The sequence below is a fragment of the Mustela erminea genome, chromosome 11 (genome assembly GCF_009829155.1).
Source record: "Mustela erminea isolate mMusErm1 chromosome 11, mMusErm1.Pri, whole genome shotgun sequence".
Classification (NCBI taxonomy): domain Eukaryota; kingdom Metazoa; phylum Chordata; class Mammalia; order Carnivora; family Mustelidae; genus Mustela; species Mustela erminea.
The window spans coordinates 1,116,438-1,133,342 of NC_045624.1; the positions used below are offsets into that span (position 1 = coordinate 1,116,438).

Here is a 16,905-nt window from a genome sequence, read left to right on the forward strand (position 1 = left end):
ATCTGCCAGGCCTGTGGCGTGCAGCCGACGGAGGTCACGGCCGGGGACTCGGGCGACCTGGCCCCCGTGGGATTGCCCGCAGCTCTAGGCTTTGCCATCACATGGCAGCCCAAAGCCGGAGGAACGTCAGAACCGAGGACAGACGAGAGGGCCTGCCCAGGGCAATGTGGCCGAGGGAAGGTAGAGGAGGTAGGGTGGGATCAGTGGCCTCACGGCATCAAGCGGCCCGTCCTGGCCAAGGGAATGGCCTCCTGCTGGCTCCAGCGGGCAGAAGGATCGCAAGGAGCCCAAATAAAAGAGCCTTATTTCAGGGCCGTAAATACCTGCTCTCTAGTGTTTGGGGCTTTCCAGGAATAACCCAACTGCCTCACTGGACGGGGTCTCCCAAGGGACTGGGGTGCCGCGGAGAGTGCACAGACGGGGATGTAGACAGATGATGGTGCGCTTCCGAAAAGGTGAGATCCAGCAGCCCGTGAGGCCGTGGGAGGGAACGGAGGCCTGGAGACCTGAAGCTCTGTGGGCAGGACGGCCCCGCAGCCCTGGCCGCACACGGCCCCCAGGTCCCAGTTTCCTGATCCCCCGCACTCTGCCTTGACAGCAGCGCTCCGGGGGCTGAGCGGGTGTCCGTGGGGACACCCTGGGCCCTGTGGGGTGTAAGTAGCACCCTCCCCCCCCCGGACACCAGCAGCACCTCCCCTCCAGCCGCAAATGCCCCAGGGAGGGGGCACAGGCTGACTGCCACACACGCTCACACGCTCACACGCGCCCACGTGCACAGGAACCCCCGCGTTGCCCCCACGTAGCGGAGGGAGGACCCGACACTCCCACCTGCGTCGAGCCCCAGCTCTGGATAGGTGGCCTCAGGAAACGTGGCGTCAGATGGCCCGGGTTTGGGTCCCAACCCCTCTAGGTCTCTGTACCGCACACCTAGCCCCCCCCGCCCCCACATACCTGTAATTCACGTGCAAAGCGGAAGCAGGACGAGGGGTGGGAAGTGTGAACTCGAGGGGTGGGAAGTGTGAACTCGAGGGGTGGGAAGTGTGAACTCGAGGGGTGGGAAGTGTGAACTCTGTTGCTGAAAACAGCGCTACATTGTTCCAGACGACTGGACATTTCTCTTACCCACGAGAGATCGTGGACAAAATGTCAACAAACGGCTGACGATCGAGTCAAGTAGAGTAAAAGTACTCTTGGCTTCCTGTTTCGGGGGATGTGGTTACCAGCGCTGACTAGTCTCAGAGAAGTGCTGGTAAGAGGGAGTTTAATCCGGTCAATCCGGGAGTGAGGCTGGAAGTGGGAGTCTTGTTTCTCGCCCCCGTTTGGCAGTTCGCCCACAGAACACTGGCCGCGTCCCCGGAGACAGGCCGAAGGGCATCTCCTTTCCTCCAGGATCTTCGCTTCCCGGTGGGCTTGGGCGTGGGCTTGCGGGTTCCTCCAGCAGCCTGACTGGGACTCCTCCCCGAGGTCTCCGCCAGGACTCAGGCCCCCGCCCTGTGGCCTCGGGAGAGTGCCGTACGTCTGTGCCAAGGTCTGGGACCCGGCAGTGGTGCAGGCCAGCCCTGGCCGCCAGCGGAGCCTTTGGGGAGGCAGAGGTCTTTGGCAGGCCACGGCCTCCTCGTCCCGGCCCCCAGAGCCGGCTCCCAGCGGAGGGCGAGTAAGGGACCGCTCGGACACAGGCTCACGGCCCGGTAACGCCGCTCCCTCCCACACGCGGGTAGCGGTGCTGAAGCTGGGGCACCCAGTGGGACGTCGGGGGGCCCGTTTGCGGTGACCTGCCGCACTGGGCTTCCAGGTCCGTCCCTGAAGTCTAGCTTTTCAGCACATCCCAGGCCACTGAGAGGTGGCGGTGTCCTGCCCTGGGGGACGCCCAAAGTCCCTGCACATCAGGGTGAATCCGAGCAGCATGGGGGCCCCGGGCTCTTGGAGCAGGTGTGTTAATCCCTGGGCTCCCGGCGCACGTGGCTGCCTGCAGGGAGGAACCCGCTTGAAGCTCTGTGTCCCTGCAGCTCCGGGACGGCTGACGGATCTAGCCACGGCGTCCACTGCGGGCCCCTTCCCAGTCTGCACGCTTCCTCGCGGGGCCCAGGCTTTCCTTACTTTGGGCGGGGGCGGGGGGTGCGGAATGAGGGTCAGAGGCCGAAGCCTTGTTTGCGGTTTTCTTGGAAACAGAAGTAAGCGGCTCCTTGCGGACAGCGCTCCCGTATTCTGCACGGAAGGTGTATGCGGCGGTGTCCCACTCACCGTAAGGCCGAGCTCGCCGCCTCCTGCAAGCCGAGGCCGCGGGACGGTCACGTGTGGCTGGAAGCAGCCGGAGCAGCGCCAGACTGTGTGTCCCCGGGGCACGCGGCGCCGCCCACCAGGGGAGTGGGGGCCACAGTTGCTCTGACAGTCTCGCACCTGCTGGGGAGGGACGGGACGGCGGCCTCTGGGCCCAGGTGGACTCCCCCTGCCCGGGAAGGGTGTCGCCGGCAGGGGACAGTCTCTGTCAGACGAGGCGGGAGCGCCGGACGCCGGCAGAGCAAACTGAGTGCGAGAATGTTTCGAGCTCCTGGGGTACTTGCATCGAGCCCTACCCGGTGTGTTCCTAAGTGTCGGCCGTGGCCCGTCTTCTGCCTGATACGCAGGATAAAGAAAGGGTGTCTGTGGGTGATTATATTGCATTCTTTGGTTTATGCACTGGAAAGTCCCACAGAGAGAATTACAGTCACGAGCCACCTTCCTGGTTCCGTTAAACGCAGAGACCGAATGGCTGTAAGACGTGTGCAGGCAGAGAGCTCCCTTGGGGCACGTGTGCGGTTTCACACCACCCCGAGCGCATGTGGGGCCCGCCCGGGCTGTGGCCACTCAAGGGGGGAACTGAAGGTGATGAGCTTCCCCATCTCAGGGACTCCCAGCTCCCAGCTCGGCCGAAAGCCGGCCCGGGAGGGCTCTGTCATCTGCCCGCCATCTGCCAGGGCCGCGGCCCGGTCCTTGTGGTTGGTGACCGCTGCCTGCACCACGGGAGCCCCGGGCTGGTCTCCGTGGTGTGTGGAGGAAGGCCGGGCCCCTCCCTAGCCCGCTCCGAAGGGCAAGAAAGAGGAGCGTCAGGTGACGGGGAGACACGCCTTTCCCCACAAGGAGCCACATCCGCGGTGCGAGCGTGCGGGGAGGACCGGTTCTCAGGGGGAGCCCGTCCCCTGTGGCCTCCTCCCCAGGAGCCCGGCCGTTGGTGACCCGCCACTTCCCTCGTGGTTTCTTAGGTAGTGTAGGTGGTCCCACCACCTTTTGGGTGACATTTGCTGAAACTGGGTAACCATAGGGTTTTCATTTGAGGATAAAAATCAAAGGTGTCAGATCTCTCGACGCTCGTTTTGAGAGGCAGAGGGTCTCCCTCTGATGCTGTTCGAGGAGGCGTCGTGCGTGGCTGGGGGTGCTGTGCGCGAGACCGAGCACGGCTGCTGTCACACGGTTGGGCACGGCTGTTTCTAATCGCCGCAGCCCATCGCCGTCGGGTGAGCACGGCCCCCCGTGAGTCCATAAGGCCGATCGGCCCTGTGTCAGCGGAGGCGAGGCAGGGTCCCTGGGAACGCCGGGCGGCTCGGGGCACCAGGCTGAAGACGCGGAGGCCCCACGTCTGGACGTGAGGAGGCACGAGAGCTGTCTGGTTCCCCCGCGCCTGGTCGGACACATGCCCGATGGGGAGGCCGGCGGTGTGAGCCCTCACCGCGTGCTGGCGCTGCGCCCTGCTGTTCCTCCACCGCTGGCGCAGGGGTGGGGCGTGGGGGTGTACTCCGGAGTCGCGTGTCTCAATTCCAAACCAACACGACTCTGCTCTGGGAAGCGCAACAGGGACAGAGTGGGCCGCAGAAATCTCCAAGTGTCCCCACCGCGCCAGACGCCAGGTCCCGCAGGGTCCCGCGCTCTCCCGGGAGGTCTGCGTGTGGCTTGTCCTTCTCGCTGGGCAGGCGCCCCGTCCCCCGAGGAGGTGCTGGACCCGCAGGTGCAGAGTCCCCCTGCAGGGCCCCCCCAGCCCCCCCCCCCAGCAGGGGTCGGACCCTCCTCGAGACCGGCGGACTCGGATCCTCAACAGGAATGTGTGCACGCGCGCGTGCTCCCTGTAATGGGGAAAACCTTTTCCCTCGTATGTTGATTACGGAACTGTGTGTGTTAAAGGACAGCGTCAGCGTTTGTCTGGAAACAGAATTCCCGTGCGCGTCCGTGGGAAGAGCGCCGGAGCACACACGGCAAGGATAGTCGGTTACAGACCGCACGAGGCCGGCTTCCCGCAGGGAGAGCTCTGGGACGGAATCCTGGGACGGACCTCTGTCACCGGGCGCCTTCCATCCGTGGGACCCACCGCCCGGCCCAGCCCGCTCAGGCCGACCTACCGCCCCATCCGCTGCGACCCGCACCTCCAGATTAGCCCAGTTGCTCTGCCACAAGCCGAACTTAGGACTATTTGGGGTTCCCCCATTTTCCAGACTTTCTGTGATAGATTCGGAATGTAAAAGCTGTTAAATTCTTTTCCTTAATTTTCGTTTAAAGCACAAAGAGTTCCATCACCAGCCGTCCCTCAGGACCGCCTTATTACAAAATAACAGCTCGAGAGGTGCCTGGGGGCTCCGTCGGAGAAGCGTCTGCCTCCGGCTCAGGTCATGGTCTTGGGTCCTGGGAGCGAGTCCCGCGTCGGGCTCCGTGCTCAGCGGGGAGCCTGCGTCTCCCTCTGCCTGGTGCCCCCCCGCTTGTGCTGTCTCTCTCTGACAAGTAATAAAATCTTTAAAAAAATAAAAATAAAAACAGAATAGCAGCTCGAGGTGTAAGGGCTCCTCGGATTTCCTCTGGACACCCCACCCTCATCTCGTGGACGAGCTCCACCTCCCAGAGATGCGGCTCCAGCAGTGGCCACTCCGCAGGCTGGCTCGGCAGGGCAGGGGCACGAGGCGTTGGTGACGTGGAGTGGACGGCACAAGTGTGTTTCCTGGGTGGCACCTACAGTTGCATTCATTCGACAGAGATCGGTTCTTAAAACCACATACGTGTAGAACCGATACAGAGAATAAAAGCCAGGTGTCTTTTTGCCAACACAATTATTATTACTAAGTTGTTACCTGAGTAAGAAGAGCTGCTGCTATTTTGGGGGGGCGCTTGGAGGGTCTCAACGGGACGCAAGGGCACAGCCTGTCCCGGAGCTGCTCACGGCTTCCCTGGTGCTCCCGCAAGGCCGAGGCAGAAACCGATTCTCCCCCAGACTATGTGTGTGTGGCTGGCAAGGTCCCGGCACCCACTGGCCTGGGGCTCAGCCTGGTTCTGTCGTCTGCAAAGCCGCGAATGAGTGTGCACGAGCCGTGAGGTGTCCGTGTGAGTTTCTCTGGACCGGGCACCGAAACGTGGCAAATGGGGCCCACGGCACAGCAGCCGCAGTCAGGAAACTCGTTCTCATCTCCACACGTGCAAAAGTTCGCACATGTGTGTCCCATGTGCGTGAGAGGTGTGTGTGAGGTGATGGGCACAAAGGTATGTGCTGTGTGTGCTGTGTGTGGACATTCTGTGTTGACTGTGTGTGTGCGTGATGGTCTGTGCTCACGTGTGAGACGGCGTGTGTGCCTGAGCGAGACGTGGCTCGTGTGCGAGGTCGTGCTCACATGCAGGTTGACGGCAGGTGCCGTGGGACGACGCGGGGGCCACAGGACACGGTACACGTGCGTTGGGGGAGAATGCCACGGTGGGTCTGTGCATGTAGGGTGTGTGTATGAGAGAGGGAACGGTTCGCTTGTGTGCAGGTGGTGCGTGCGCCGGGGTCAGGGTGCGTGTGCACATGTGGGAGAGGACGACAAGCCTGGAACATTCAAGTACTCTGAAGGCAAGGGATGAGGTGTTCGGTTTCGGGTGAGGGAAAGACTCTGAGCCAGGAAGCCCAAGGGCTCGGCTTCCCCTGCATGAGAGCCGAGGGCGGCCCCACAGCGGCCGGCCGGCCGGGGCTCCCAGGGTAGGACGCCGAGGAGCAGGGGTGCTCTAGAAGCGGGCTCGGGTGCGGCGCTGGCGGGAGAAAGGGGAGCCCGCCTCCGGGTGACCTGAGGAAGGCTTGGTGGGGTTGGTAGTGAGAGCAAGGCGCTCGGTCCAGTGGATCGGGATGGGGACTCCGAGGAGACCAGGATGGCCCCCAGGCAAGCCAGCATGGACGGGGGGACCACGGGTACGGGCAGACCGGTCGTGGCCCCAGAGCAACAGGAACTGACCAGTGGAGGGCAAAGGGCAGGGAAGGTTCCAGCGCGGCCACAAAGGAGGTGGACATTCAGGTCTGAGAAGGCCCGAGACGAAGGGTAACGGGGATCGTCTGCTCACGGCGAGACCACAGGAAGTCCTGGAGAGGCTGCCCCCTTCTTCCCGCCAGGCCGTCATGGCTTGCCGCACGTGGGCCATCACTCCTGCGAAATGGCCTCTCAGGAAATATTCTTAGTGGTAGGAAGTGATCTTTCTTTAAAGGCTTATTTTATTTTATTTTTTTAATTCTCAAGAGGGGCGCCTGGGTGTCTCAGGCTGTTGAGTGTCCGACTCTCAATTTCTGCTCAGGTCCTGATCTCGGGGTCGGGCCATCGAGCCCCGTGTCGGGCTCTGTGTCAGCGGGGGGTCTGCTGGAGATGCCCCCTCGCTCCTCCTCTCCCCGTCCCCCGCCGGCGTGCGTGCCGCTCGCTCGCTCTCTGAGAAGAAATAAAAATAAAATACTCAAGAGCCATCGGAGATAAGAATGATGAAATGGAGTGATCCGGTTAAGTAATAGAGTTTGGAGGGGCGAGAAGTAAAACATCATTAGAACATGTAAGACTAGATTTCTAGTTTCGTTTGGGCGGATTCCAGATACGTCTAAGTGGGAATTTTAGATACGATGGAAGAAGGCTGGAGTGAACATACAGTAAGCTTCTAAAGTGTTTGAACCGAAAGACAGCAGGATCCACGGATCAGATAGGTTTATAAGAATTTAAAGTCAGACTGAAGATTACCTGCTAAGTCCGGACCACCCTAGCTGCAGTGCCATGCATCTATAGAGAGGACAGGACTAGTTTTCATTCAGTTGGCTGTTTTGTCGCCGGGGCTGAATTCATATGGAATTCTGAAGTTCCCTTACCGAGTTTTTTGGAGCCCGATGGGCCAACCTTGAACCTTCTGGGATTGGTCCACTTTATGTCAAGAAGGAAAAGCAACCAGCTGCTTCTAGCCCTCGTGTCCCCGTGAGAGCTAAACGCATGCACACATAGTTGTAATACGCAATCAGGAAACACCGACCCTCTACAGTGACCCTCTTCTAGAGACTCCAGACACCAAGGCAAGTGCTGTCAGGCTGGGCTGCTCCGTCATTTAACCCGAGCCCAACTCCACACAGAAAAACTGACCTCAGAGTTTTTCTTCAAAGTATATGCAAACGGCGCAAAGCTGAATGATATAAATGTGCAGTAAACATTGCTTCAACTGTTGTTCTACTTTTAATTCCAAACTAATTCAAGGAAAAACGGTTTCCAATTATATGGACCAGTAGCATGCAACTGACAGAATTTATGGAACAGTTTTTGGCTGAAAAACAGAGTAAAGCTGGGTATTCTCCACAACAGCATTTTGTTTCTGTCATCAGAGATGATGGCAAACAGGTTAGGTTCTTGTTCACAAAATGAGTCATTCCTACAAACATGCACTCTAAGGAATTTTAGCTGAATTTCGTGAAGAATAAACTCTCATCACGCATAGACCAAGTCCGCGAGCGCCGACCGGTAAACCTGTGTTTCATGGTGGTGTTGTCCAAAGAACCGAGGGTCGATCTTTCCAAGGAAGTACACTGAAAGTGATTCACTTTCTAGATTCTAGAACCTGGAGGATAAACACCAGATTAACCTGCAGGGAGGCCGCCTGTCTGCAAATACCTGTCCCTGGGAGCAGCCGGGCTGCCAGATCCCTCGAGGAGAACCTCCTTAAGTCTCGGGGGAGGTTCTTCTTCTTATGGGGCTGTCATCTCAAAGTTGGGAAGAGGAAGCCTGAAACTCCCTACATATTTGTTAACCAGCCCTTCAGGAACAAATTTCTTTGACTAAAGTACATTTTTTTGTTCTTCGTAAAATAGTTTCCTATCAGGCCACTGGAGAGGGTACCAACTCTATTTCGTAAAAGTATTCCTATTTTTGGATTTTGAAGCTTCTAAGTCAATGTGAGCCAGCATGAGAACGGATAACAAAAGCTGAGTAATTTGGTAATTATTTTTCAACCCCCCCCAAAAGACTGTATTTTTCTGTTTAGAGTACAGAATTCACATTTTTTTTCTTGAAAGAAGGTAAAATATTTGAACCAATAATTTTACTATTTCTCAGGGCCTCTCAATTTTAAAGTGAGGGCAACAACTTTATAGGAATTTCTTCAAGCTGGTAACGTAAGGAATGCAACAAAGCCTTCTCTAAAAGACTATCCAGTTGCCGAATTCGCTTGTCCTGGCCTCTAGCGTGGGGGGCGGGGGTGTCACACGGTCGCACCCAGGGTTTCTCTCCATAGAGCATGTGTCTTCTTTCATGACAAATAAGGACTTATCAGTAGTGTCTAAAGCTTTACAGATATGGTCCTTGAAAATAGCTCTTTACTGACAATTAATTTCAATCTGGAATCTTACCTATGCAAGTATCTTCTTTTTTAAATTACCGCAAGGCCAATCACTGTTTCACAAGGCAGTTGACCAATCAAAACATCGTGCTTTTCAAAATTCACTCATTGATATTTTTGAAATTTATGTCAACATTCTACTATGTATGAAAATACCATATGCACATATGATAATATTCAAAGAGACCTAGTACCATTTTTATAATTTAAAGTCACTTTTATAAATGGATTTACAAATCAGAAGTATTTTAAATATAGTTTGTATACCATTATTACAAATACCATTATTACAAATTATTGTTTTATTTTCAAAACAAAATTGGTTTAGATTTTCTGAAATTAAACAGGTATCCCAGAAGGTGTATTTTTTTTTATCATTTTCTATCCATATTTTTTTAAATTCCTGAACTAGGTGTTGTTTTACTTTATAATAATCCTGTTTTCCGTGACAGTCTTTCTCTATTTTGTTTAAAAATACATTTTCTTTGATAATTTCATACATTGGAAATTTATCCTAATCACTTCAATATGTGATATGCAATAGTTCAATAACTTGGTGTTTCCTAAATTGAAAATGAGTTTCTTTTTTTTAATCACAGAACATTAGGTTTTACACATAACAAATGTGAACTGATCTTTTAAAGAAGTCTTTGCAGAGTCACAAATCATTTCAAACTATATTGTGTAGATCTTTGGTAGATCTTGGAGAATTTTACATATCCTATATTTTTTATTCATCAGCCAAACAACCCTGACTTCTGTCTGAATAAGGTGCTCACTTTTCATGGATAAATGACCGCCATGAATGGGTCTCTCAAAACTCTCAAAACATTCTCATCACGCTGAAAAGTTTTCTCTGTAAATGTCCCTGAAACCGAGAATTGAAATTTATTATTAAATGAGATCTAAGCTCTCATGACCAAAAAAAACAAAAACACCTAACATCATACTTGCTGACTCTAGTCTCACATTACTGAAAAGACACTTTCCCAAAGCATTTTCAGGAATTAAAAGATACATTTTTCCTGCCTGCCCTGGAAATAAGAAAGGATTTTAAACTAAGGAAAAGGGAATGAAAATCTGGTGGGTTAATTGATCAGTTTCTGAAACACTAGACTAAAAGATCAGCTCCTCACACTCACACACACTCACACACACACTCACACTCACACACTCACACTCACACACTCACACACACTCTCTCTCTCTCTCTCTCTCTCTCTCTCTCTCTCTCTCTCTCTCGGTCCCGAGCTCCTGGGCCGTCAGCTCCGCCGGCGGGTTAACCAGCCGGGCTTGAAGTCGGCGAACCCTGGGGGAGGGGCGGCGGGGGGAGGGGCGGAGGAGCCGGACCCGAAAGAGCGCCCTGCCCTGTGCGCGCGCGGCCAGGCGTCCGGGAGGAAACCCGCTGCCCCACTCGGCCCCCGCGTCCCGGGCTCCAGGCCCATCGAACCACCTACCGAGTGGCCGGAGGGGCTGGGGTCGTACCCGCGGCCCCTCGTGCTTCCGAAAGCTCGAGAGACAGGTGGGTCATTAAATTCAGATTAAATCGGGACTGTGGTGCTTCGATGTTGGAAGTGCAGCCTCGGGGACAAGGGAGCAAGTAGCCACGTAAAATAAATGCATCTGTACTTACTGACCATGTCCTGTCATGTGTGTAAGCGACAGTCTGGCTGGCTTGGAGCTGCGCCCCGGCCCGGCTCCAGCTTGCCCCGGGGTCGCCCACACTCCGGCCCCCCTAGGGCCCCTGCGGGACGCAGCCGGGCACCTGCCCTCGCCGCGGCAGAGCCGGGGTGGCCGCCTGGGGCGCCGGCCACCTCGCCGCCCGAGGGGCTGGACGCCCCGGGATCCCCCACGCGGGCTCGTGGCTCCCGGCGCTGGCGGGGAGGAAGGCGAGGGGGCGTGTCCGCCCGGGGCGGCCGGCGTGGGGGGTGGCGGCGGCCGCGTCCTCGGGGCCCGCCCGGCCTGCGGCGCGCGTGGCCGGGCCAGCGGCGGGTTCCCGGAGCCCCCGTGCGCCTGGCGGCGGACTGGGAGCCGGCGCGGGTTCCCCTCCCGCCCCAGCGAGCCCGGCCGGGCGCTCCCCCAGCCTGCGCGCGGGTCCCGGCGGCTGCCCGGGCTCCTGCGGGCCTAGGACGCGGGCGCAGCCGCCACGGTCTCCCGGCGCGAGTCCTCCCCGCCGCGCTCTGAGTCTCCGGTAGACGCGTGGTCAGCGTCACTCTGCCGAGGTCCCGGGGCCCGGAGACCGCCGCGGGCCGACCCCGGCGACGAAGGCCGAGCGCCCTGGAGCCGCTCCGCCAAGCGCCGGGCCTGAGAGCTTCCCCGCCACCCCGCGCCCCGCCCGGTGCCCCGCGCGGCGACCCCGGCACCTTGGAGGCCGGCGTCTGGTCCCGGAGGGGCCTTCCCTGCCGTCCGCCCCCCCTTCTGAGACCCCCACCCAGGACTGGGGAGGCGCAGGAACTCTGCACGCGCGCGCGCACACACACACACACACACACACACACACACACACAGGCGTGCGCGCGCAAGCCGTTGCCATGGAGAGGCCGGTTACCAGAGAGGCTGAGGGCGACAGGTCCCCTCCTCCAGGCCTCCCTTCCCTGCCGGCGCTCCCTCTCCGCCGACCTCCCCTCTCGCCCCGCCGGAGCTTCCGGGCCCTCCCGCCGCCTCGGCCCCTGCCTGCAACCCCTCCGCTCCTCTTTCCCTCCCCGCGCCGGGCCAGGGGTCGCCCCAGAGGCTGGAGCAGTAGGCCGAGGCCGGGGCTCCCGGGTGGGCCCACGCCCCGAGGAGGACAGCGAGGAGGGACAGGACCTCCACCGCTCAGGTCTTTGCCCGAGGAGGACCCGCAGAGAGTGAACCAAGGCGCGGCGCGGGGCTCAGGGCGCTAGGCCAGGACTACCCCATGCCCAGCGGGGCAGGCGGAGGGAAGGGCCAACCGCCGAGCCCCCTCGAGTTGGCTGGGCGGGGAGCCGTTTGCAGGCCCTACGGGGTGATTTACCGCCTCTCGACCTATTGGGTGTATGGAGGCTCGGGGTACACGGCGGGGTGGGTAACTGAAGAGAAGCCCAGGTCTCCCCCTTGGGCCTCCGCCGGACCTCCTTGTCCCCCCGCGCTTCTTGAAGGTCCCACGCCCTGGCCCGCGCGGAGCTCCGCCACCTGGGCCTGCGGGAGCGGTTAATGGAGGCGTCACCTCTTTGCCCTGGGGCTCCCGGCCACTGCAAATACCAAATCAAAGCAGAATTCGGGGTAGGCCTTGGTCATTGGAAGCGAGTCCTTAGAAGACTTTTAGAGGCAAGCAGGCGCTCGACTCACGTCTGTGGACGACCCCTTCCCCTGAGCCCCCGCCCAGGCGGCTCCCCGAGAGAAGAGTGAGGGCCGGGCACGTCTTGGGGGCAGCGCCTGAGCGGAGGCGTGGAGAGGGGCCGCGGTGCAAGCTCCTCCCGGGCAGGCCGGCGGGGACTGGGGGTGGGGGGTGCGCTTTGCCCTGGAGGGGCCGGAGTGGGGGCGCCGGCTGTGGGGTGGGAGGGGCCTCGGGTTAGAAGGGGCCGCCCTGCTCGGCTTGCGCCGCCGTCTCCAGCTGTCCCGAGCGCAGGAACAATGGTGAGGCAGTGGGAGAGGGGTCTGGGAGGAGGGCGCCGGGGTTTCCAGAAAAGGAGAAACTAAAGAGCCCCGCGCAGACCGTCATCTGCATGTGACAAGGTCTCCCCGCTCCTTTCTTTCTTCCTCTTGTTCCTGCAGCTGTGGGCCTCGGAGATCGCATTGTACACACAGATGTTGGGTTTCAGCTCCCGGTTCGCTGCTGCTCGCCTGGGGCGGAGTGCACCGGGGTGCCCCAACCTGTAGCTGGGGGGGGGGGGCAGGGCTCGGAGAGAAAAACGTGCGGGATGAGGAGAAGGGCCGAGAGGCTGCGGGAGGCCAATCACAGGGCCCAGCAGGCCTGGTCGCGCCCCAGACTCCAGCAGGGTCAGGGAGCTCGGGGACAGCGGGCGACTGGAGGGCAGCCCTGCGACGCCCCTACCCCCTGCGCTCCATTTGCCTCCGAGGCCGTGGTCCCGGCCGAGCCTTTGACCCGGGGAGGCAAGAAGGCAGATGGACTCCACGGTGTCACTGCCGCCTCAGGCCAGCTTCAGGTCTGGAGACCTGCAGCTCGCCTGGGTGAAGTGGTGGCTGGGTTCTCAGTCCTTCCCGCGCCGGGCAATGCGCTTTGTACGCGAGCTGGAGACCAAACGCTCGAGAATAAAAGGGGGAGGGTCAGCGAGGCATTCACTGGCTTGTTGTGCCAGCGTAACTGGTCTGCTCCGATGGGGAGCAAAAGCAAAAGCCCCCCCCCATCGCAAAAGTGGGAAAACTAACTCAGAAGAACAATTTGCCATATATTTTCCTCTTGCAGAGTTTTGACACCCCCACCCTTCCGCTAGCAGAGGTCGCAGTCAGGCCACGCGGGTTGGCCGTCCCTGCCGCGGCCCCCTCTCCGCTGGGCGCTCCCCTGAACTTGCCGGGTTGGAAGTGCACTCGGGCGGTGGAAGGGAGGCGGCTGTGGAGAAAGAGCTGCGAGGGCCCGGGCGCTGGACCAATGACTGACAAAGCCGATGTCCATTCATAGTCTCGGGCGGGAGAGGGTGTTCGGAGAGCCGCGGCCCCTTAGCCAATTGCTGTCAGCAACATGTGGGGGGGGGACATCGCTATAGCAACCGGTGGCTGGGCCGCGAGCCGCGCCGCCGCCGGCCGGGTGCGCGCCGGGCCGGATATAAGGCGGGGCGCGGCGGCCGCGCTGGATGGAGCTGCGCGCGCGGCCGGTGGCCCTGCGGGGACTGTCCCGCGTCGGCCCCGCGCCCGTCCTCGCCGCGCCCCGGCCCCGAGCGCCTCGCCTCGGGGGCCGGGCCAGAGCGGCGCGCTCCCAGCCCCGCGGAGCGACCGCGCAGAGCTGCCGGCGCCCGCGGGCTCCGAGCCGGTGCCGCAGCCGCCGCTGGAGCCACAGCGCACGGCACCTTTGTCTACGCCGGCCTCCCGAGAAGTTTGTGGTCAGAAGCGGGATGGACCCGCTCGTCTGTGGCTCAGGCGCAGGGAAACGACGAGCGGTGGTGATGGCGCCGCAGCTGCCCGCGGCCGCCGCGCCCCGAAGCTGTTCGGCCCGGCGCACGCCGCCCGCCTCTCCGGCTTGGGCGCTGGGCACCGGCCCCTCCGCAGGTAACCGGGAGCTCGGGGCCGGGGCGCGGGCACCGGCACGGTTGCAGGAGAAAGGAGAGGGGCTGGGGTGGGGGAGGGAGGAAGCAGGAGGGATCCACCGAGGGCACCGCCGGGCGGGTAGGTGGCAGGGCGCGGAACCAGAGCTTGGGGAGGGGGGAGGGTGCGCGTGGGGGCTTGGAGGGCAACCTGGACGTCGGAAAGCCCAGTGCAGGGGCCGACTCAGACTCGAGGCAGGACACCTGTCAAAGCCCCTGGCTGGCGGGAGAGGTCTGAGGTCATCCCCCCAGTGGGTTTGGGTTGGACATCCCAGGGTGACCCGGCTGGTGGTGATTGAGAGGGGTGGCAGATGTCCCACCACCCCCCGGGGCCCCCTGGACACCAGCAGGGCTGCGCTGGGGCCCTCGCTCTTGGACTTTCCGCAGGCACCGGGCAGTTCAGACCGTGGAGAGAGAGGGGCGTGGGGAGTGGGGGGGTGGGGCGCACGCTGATGGGCAGGGGTGTGGGGAAAGGAGCGGAAGCTGCGGATGAGCAGCCAGAATGGAGGGGAGCCAGCGCGGGGATGTTTTCCTCCAGCCCATTTTGGGGCGCTCTTGACTGCCTTCTCTCGGTCCGGGAGCGCGCCTTCGCCTTCGGGGTGTTTCGGGAAAGGGGCTGGGGATGGATGCGCGGGGAGGAGCCAGCGAGGGGCAGGTGGGGCCGCGGGTGAGATCGCAGGATCTTTCGAGCACCCCCACCCCGGCCCGTTGGAGAAGCGCGTCGGAGCGGCCGTCTCCCCTCCCCCAGACGGAACCTGCGCTTTCTCGGCCCCCCGAGGCGAGGCGGCCGCGCGCTCGCGGAGAGAAACTTCGGAAGGAGGGACTTGGTTTCCTGCCTGCCTTCGCTGCCTGTGCGGCTCCGAACCGTGGCCTCCTTCCAGGTTCTAGAGAAGTCCCACTCGAGGCGGTCAGGCGGACCCCAAAGGAGGGGTTGAGACCACCGCAGAACTGGCTGGGGGGCCGGAAAGAGTCTCCCGCCCTTTTGTGTCCCCAGTGCGCTGGCCTGGCCGCGCTGCACGCTGGACGGTTGGGGGCTTCTCCGTCACAGTCGCCAAGGCCCCGAAACGCAGCGAGGCGTCTCAGCCTCCTCGAGGGCAGCGAGCACCGTCCCCGCGCAGGTCCCCGCGGGCTGGCCCTGCAGCTCCGGCCTTGCCGCCGGCCCCCTGCCCCTGCGCGTGCTCCCGCGCTGCGTTCCCGGTCCCCAGCCGAATCCGCAGACCGCGGTCCCTGTTCGGCCGCCGGAGCCTCTCCGCCTGGGGTCTCGGGCGCAGCGTGTCCACGTGGTCTCTGCCCAGTCAGCGCTCCCCGAATTTAGAGGCGAGGGAAAGTGCGGGGAGGTTAGGGTTTGTGTGCGGGAGGGGGAGGGAAGCTCGCTCCTTTTTATCAACCCGAGAGGAAACGCCCCCCACCCAGCCAAGCACACCCATTTGGCTCCCGAGAAGGGGGCGGCCGTGGCGGGGGGAGCACCGCAGAGACGTGCGCGGGCAGCCTTGCGGTCCCGGGTGGATGGCGGCGGGCGTCGTTGGGGACCTCAACCGGTGCCCGCGGCCCACGCGCTTTGCTGCGGGGAGGCTGGGCCATGGCATTGTCCCCTCGGGGAAGGGGGCCGGACCTCTTGGAAGCCGCTCAGTACTGTGAGTACTCGCGGGCCCCAGGAGCCCTTGCCCCGGGCGCTGCGGCCTGTCCCGCGCTCCGGCCGAACCTTTTGGACACACGCGGGCTCCTGCAAGCGAGGGAGCCGGGGACCCGGCCGGGGAGGTGAGAAAGCCCGCGGCGGGTCCAGCCAGGCGGGAGCCCCGAAACAGACCTGCGCCCCAAGGAGCGAGCGCCACGGCGGGGTCCTGACCGCGAGCCGGGCGAGCGCAGGATGGAGCCTCTCCGCCTCGGCGGAGGAGGAGGAGGGTGGGGGGCTCCGGTCCTGGAGAGGGTTTGGCTCTGGCGGGGAGAGCTCCTTCTTCCAGACCTCGGCGTCCGGGGAAACACCTGACCTGACCAGGAGGCGAGTGCGCGTGTCAGAGCAGGCCTCGGGGACCGATTTGCACGCAGAAAACACGGTCGGGAGCGGGCGCATCAAGTGTGTTGGCCGAGTGTGAGTCCGTCTGCAGTGAGGACGCAGGTGGAGACTCTGAACGGAGGCTGTGGCAGGATTTCTCTGGGGGAGCGGTCCTGCCCGGTCTGCTCTCAGCTGCTCGGCCTCTGTTCTCCCCGAGACAGTTTGCGATGGACCCAGCTCTGCCAAAAATCAGTTCACACGGGGTAGCCTTCTCCCTTTAAACGTAAATGCCGTAAATCTTCCACGACATCTTAAAACAGAGGAGTTCCCCAAAACGGATGTTCTAGGAGCACTTAAAGCTGGTAAATAGATAATTTATTATCTTTCGCATATTTATTTCTGTGTCTATGCCAGAAAAAAATAAACAAGTGGCTTATTTTCAAACAGGGTATCCCCACTTATTTTCATTTAAGAATAATTATTTCTTGGACATTCTTTTCTCTAGCCTATATAGGCTTTTTTTTTTTTTTTTTTTTTTTTTGGCTACTTGAATGGCAGATTTGCAAGTACAATTTCATCTGTGCTACGAACAATGGCTTTCACTTGCACAAAGGATTTCTTCCACCCTGGATTCAGACCGAAATGCCTCTTGCTCTGATAATAGCTTCTGAAAAGATTTTGTAATGCAGAGAATTAATACATGATTATTTCCGCCTGACTTCTCTCATTTATGAGAATTCTGTGGCAAATTCCAAATTAAAAATAGTTCAGTTAACAGCTTTAAAAAAAATACTTTTAAAATATTTTAAGACACTGCCCTCCCCCATATTTTTAAGTTTGGTCATTCCCATAGCCTGAAAACTATGAACATTTTCGAGCGGCTTTACATAGTTACCACATTTTAGTAAGTCCATTTTAGTAAATCGAGCACAAAATTCCCAAATAATTCTAAAATTTTTCATCTGGGAAAGCAAAGACAGATTCATTAAAGCAACTCATTAATAGCTTCTAAAATCGAATTCTAAATTTTACAGGCAAAGGGATTGGGGCAGTCACAGGTCAAGGGGCACAGGGTGAAGCTGG

The 16,905-nt window shown here is 59.8% G+C and overlaps 1 protein-coding gene and 1 pseudogene across 6 annotated transcripts in view; one reads left to right on the forward strand and one right to left on the reverse strand.

Annotated features, from left to right (window-relative positions):
* PTPRN2 (protein tyrosine phosphatase receptor type N2) overlaps positions 1-16,905 on the forward strand; it is a 709,963-nt gene that overhangs the window by 589,755 nt on the left and 103,303 nt on the right. The gene's annotated exons all lie outside the window — the stretch shown is intronic.
* Positions 14,605-15,978, reverse strand: LOC116568537 (annotated as a pseudogene).